This window comes from Pseudonaja textilis, chromosome 3 (assembly GCF_049901715.1).
Source record: "Pseudonaja textilis isolate UNSWEBS1 chromosome 3, rPseTex1.2, whole genome shotgun sequence".
In the NCBI taxonomy this organism is placed as follows: domain Eukaryota; kingdom Metazoa; phylum Chordata; class Lepidosauria; order Squamata; family Elapidae; genus Pseudonaja; species Pseudonaja textilis.
In genome coordinates this window covers 153,451,928-153,457,051 of record NC_141992.1, presented here as the reverse complement: position 1 = coordinate 153,457,051, position 5,124 = coordinate 153,451,928, and the positions used below count along the sequence as shown (strand labels likewise).

The 5,124-nt window shown below is 41.3% G+C and overlaps 1 pseudogene; it reads right to left on the bottom strand.

Annotated features, from left to right (window-relative positions):
* Nucleotides 1–976: 976 nt before the first annotated feature.
* On the bottom strand, nucleotides 977–3,534 carry LOC113435633 (protein moonraker-like; annotated as a pseudogene).
* Nucleotides 3,535–5,124: the final 1,590 nt, after the last annotated feature.

Below are 5,124 nucleotides of genomic sequence, written 5' to 3'. Positions count from 1 at the left end.
AAACTCCCCATTGTCTCAGTCTCAAGTAGTTTTTCAGTGGGACAATTCAGATTAAAACTGGTTCTGTACATGCATAACTCTTCCTTTTATGCAATGAAATACAGCAGACTAACCAGAAATGATAGGGTTAGGAGGATACATCAGGATCAAATGGCAATAATTATTTGATCCACAACCCTCCAAAAAAAGTTAAACAAGGCTGACTGAAATCAAACTGAATAGAAGAGAAAAATAGACATCCAAAGATCAACCTGGTAATTTGGACACCATTGGAAATCTTTCAGCAAACCTCTGGGTTGCCATTAGCCACTGACAGGGTAAAAGCAGAGTTTTCACAGATTTGGGGGCATTTTAGAAGTTATCGTTTTCACAAAAACTGGAGTAGAATCTCAGGGTCAGTGACTTTTTCAAATATTGGACACCTACTTCTTTTTCATTACCTGAAATACTGTAAAATGAGGTACTAGTTATCAACATCAGCAGCAGAGAATCCAGGACCTGAACTTGTAGTATCTCTAGAGTGAGCTCTCCACTATACAAAGCTGGCATTTTCTATCACTGCCTGAACTAACTGGATTCAGCCCTTGAGTAATGAACATTCTTGTAAGATGGCTGCCAATATAAGAACTCATCCAAGAAACTAGTGACCTTTTCTATAAGACATAGAACTTTGGAGGGGAATAATTTGTCAAATACTCTGCCCAAATGAATCATGAAATGGACAATAAGGCTGTGCATGCTTTGAAAATGATTGGGAAAGGTGCTTTGGAATGCATAACATTTCTTTAAAGGAACAGTGGGAGTTTTTTCAGGCTTTCAAGGACCAGAATTTTCCCAACATTATTTATTTATTCCGCCATTACCAGCCTTCCCCAAGAAGGAACATAAAAAGTAATACATGAATTTCATTCCCAAGAACTGGTCTTTGTCAGGTTCAATCTTTCAGCTGAACAGTATTCATTGAAGGGCACGGTTTATCAGTGTTCTTCAAAAGGCCACTTTCTTAGCCACCTGTAAAAACTCTGAAGCGAAGACAGCTTCTGCATAGTCCTCACAGAAGCCATGGAGCTCGGCAGCTACATCTGTCAACACTTCCTCTGTCAGCTCCTCTGCAAGGCTCTCTGCAATGTTCCAAGGGTTAAACTGCCCCACCTCTTCAAGGAAAATACCCTTCAGGTGTTGCCAGTGTCGGGCATCATAATCACATAGGTTTTGGAGAATGTGTTTCGATACTGAGAGGAAAATGCCAGACTCTTTCTTTGGGGGGATGTGATGTGTAAAAGACTGCAGAGTCCCATTCCGGAGCTTTGATAGATCTTCATCAATAGCGCTGGCATCCAAGGGTTTTTCCAATACTATGGCTACTTGTGGCTCTTTGTGATTATCTAATTTTGTTATCTGGATGGGGTGAACAACTGCAGGTTGCTGGTCTCTTATTACAGACTCTTCCTCTTTGCTCTCTTGGACCCAAAAATCAACATCAGCGTAAGCAATCTGATTGTATCGTCTGCGCAGTTTCTTGGTAGTGCTCTATTTCCTCCATCCTCTTCATCATTGTCTCCAGGTCAGACATGCTGAGTGCAGAAAGGCCCTCATGTTCCACCTTCTTGCATGGTTCCAAATGGCAGTCCTCCAAAGAAATACCTGGTAAGCTTGTTGCATCCTCATAAAGAAAGGCAAAATTTCCAGACTTCCTTATTTGAGTGCCGTCATTGCCCTGTAATGGAAGGACTGTGTGTGTTGCCTTGAGCTCCTGCGCTTTTTTCAAAAGAAACTCCAGACCCTCAGGATCAGCTTCCTCTACCTCCTCTGTTGGGGAAGCAGCATGATCCCTGGGTACTTCTTTCTCAGGTATTTCTTTTTCCTTTGTCTCTATCTCCAGAGATAGCTCAGGATTTTCAGGATTTTTCTCCAGGTGCCGCAGAGCAGAGTGGAGGGGATACTTGACACTGGGAGGCATCTATGGGGCCCTATTATCTCAGATGGGTGGTTTGGTCTCCTTAAGCCGGAATACAATGGTGGGGTCTAGAAACCGGGCTTTTTTGGCTATAGGCTGCACTGTTTTTGTTTTGGGAGGTCGACAGTTATTCTGAGGTTTGAGGGAAAACAAGCCTTCTCTCTTCTTCAGATTTCCTGCTTTCAGTTCGAAACCAAAGCCTGCTTTCAAAGGTCCAGATCTCCTTACAGCTACGCTCTTGCACTGTTCAACTGCCCCTCGCTCAATGAGGAGTATGTCTTCCTGGGCTCTTGTGCTGCAGTGTCTGATTCCCTTGTGTGGTAATGGGACTGCAGATTCTGGATATTCATCAGGAAGAAGTTTCCGAGCCACTGAAGACTTTTTTCAGCCCAACACCCAAGATTTCTTTTGGGTTTTTTGGCAATTTGTTGGTGCTTTTTGGTGCATCAACTTGAGAGGTAGAGAGCCATTCCTGCCCTTTGTTGGGGGACTCCTTTTTGGACAACACAGAGTCCAAATCCTCAATTTGTAGCAGCAGATCTATGATCATATCAGGAATGGATGAGTCCATCTCAAGGCGAGCAGAACAGAAAGAGAGCTGCCTGATGAGATTGCCAAGCTCTTTACAATGAGCAGAGGCAGACTGCTGTTCTGACTGGTCAGCGAAATGACTGACAAACATCTGCAGAGCTCAGATGGCACCTCTGTGAGCTCCTGCCAGCTTGGCCATAGCTCGTGACTTCTTTGTATGTTTAATTTTAAGGGGACTCAGCTTTTCCAGATCTTCTTGGATTTGTTTTACCTGTTGTTGGAGAACATAGAGCATTCGGGCAGAATGCACAGCTTGTTCCTGCCTCTGAATATGGACTCAGCATTGTTCCTCAGGATCCAGACATATTTCACTTCTCTCTTTGGTTGCTAGCAATTCAACTTTCTGTATGTAAGTCTGAAGCTCTTTTTGTAGCCTTCTGATTTCTATGGTACATTTGTCTTCCTCCTTTTTGGGTCCAGGTCCTGGATCAACGTGTTGGTGGAGAATCAGACAAAGCTGGTTCTGACTTGACATGACTTAGATCACAAAGGAGGACTTTTGCTCCAGTGCTGTTCCTCTCCATCTTAGAAAGGTTACTAAGCTGGTGTTCATATTTCAGGTGGGACTTCGATGCTCTCAACCCTGCAACATTCTCTGATTCCTTTCCCCAATGAAATCCCACAGGAGACTTATTCATCTTGACATGTTGCTTCACTTGCTCTTGCAGGTGCTTTCTTTTCATATCCCTTCTGGCCAGCTGAACAGCCAGGTTGAGTTTCTCTTCAGATACAACTGAGAATTCAACAGAGCTCCTCAGATCAGCTCCATCACCAACACCTTGATTCTGTTGAGTTGCTGGCTGTTTCCACTTTTCTATGACAATTGGACAGGGATTGGTGTAGCGGACAGACAGGTTTTCAGGCAATGCAGGAGCATTCTGGCTGAACTGCAACTGTGTCTGTGGGGACTTTGCATCACTTTTGGCCATTTGTGGGTGGGATGCCAAAGGAATAGTGGTTGTAGTTGCTTTTCACAGATCCAACATAATTTTCAGAAGCTCAAGCTCCTGTTTATGAAGTTACTGATGAATTCCCAGAAAAAGCCTAACAGAGTCATAGTGGGGGTCTGCTACAGGCTGCTGAGCCGATCCCGCCTTCTCAGCCTGTTCTGATTCTTGTAGCTATGGCCTAAAAGTTTATCCTTTCAGAGAAGTCATTGTATCATTGGAAGTTTCTTCCAGTTCTTCAGAGGATCAGGATGCCAGGTTACGACTCTTGACTCTTGAGGATCAGGATGCCAGGTTATGACTCTTAGTTGCTGTATTCTCCTGTTTATTTTTGTTTTATACCTCTGACCCAGAAAGACGATCCAAAACAAAACTGTAGTTCAGTGACATTGTAAGAGTCAGCGGGATCACTTGGCCACACTGTCACTCTGCACCAAGATAGCTGCAGAATGACCTGGCCAAAAATCTACTCATAATGAAACTTAAAGTGAATTAGTTACTATAAATAAATACCTTACTCAAGAAGACACAGCAGTAATTGACTGGTTCCATTTTCCTAATAATTAATAAACGGCCTTTCTTAGATAAAATTGGAACGATTCTCTTTCTCACTGTACTTCTACATTACTTAGCTTTGTCATTCAAATTATGTAAAACCATGCCAGGAGATGCTTTATGTATTCTCTATTTTCTTTCTTATTAGGGGTTAATTTTTTATCCAGCCATTCCTATGGGTAGAATTTCTGTTGTAGAAAACATACAGCTGTCAATAAGAATAGCTGCAGAAATCAGATGAAATGCCTGGAGGTTCACCGGTGACTGTAGGAGAACATGAAGACTCAGGTAGGCATGTCACATACTGCACAAGAGTTTGGTTAAAACCTAAATCAGAATTACTTTCTTTTTTGAGGCTACTTATTTACATCCATTTTCGTGTGTGAAATATATAGGAAAAATTAGATAAATTGGTCTGTTTGTTTGATCATTGATAGGACATCCATGTGACTTCTGTGACTTGTAAAAAGAATCATTTTAATCAACAAAAAGAACATTCAATAATAATCACAAGCAATAAAAGGCCCTACTTTAATAAGTGACATATTATCAGAACAAAATATGTGTTAGGTGAATACAAATTCAAGTGTAGTTACAAAAGAAAAAGTTAAATGCAAAACGTGGCACAAAAGCTAGTGTCAAAATGGGCTAGAAAAAGGACATCAGCAGTTTGACTCTGCAAAAGCAGAGATTCCTTGCTACTTGATAGATTTCAAAGTAGATTTGTTGCCTGAGTACTACAAATGTTACCTATCCGGGAGACCATTGGCTAGGTTCAATAATAATTATGATGATGGTGATAATGGAAGCTGTAAAACACAATACTCTATCAATATAGCTTGTATTTATATAACTTTCCTCGAAATAATTAAGATCAGCATTTATTCTTGCAGGAAACCTAAGAGACTGGTTAAATTAAAAGCTAATTGCCTGTGGTTATTGGCTGAGATTTATAGTCAGACTTCTTCATTGTGAGAAGCTTACCTCAACTAATACTAAATTCAATAACACTTCAAAATTCAAATCAAATTGACTGCCATAATATGTACTTCAATTTGCTTATAGGTTGCTTGG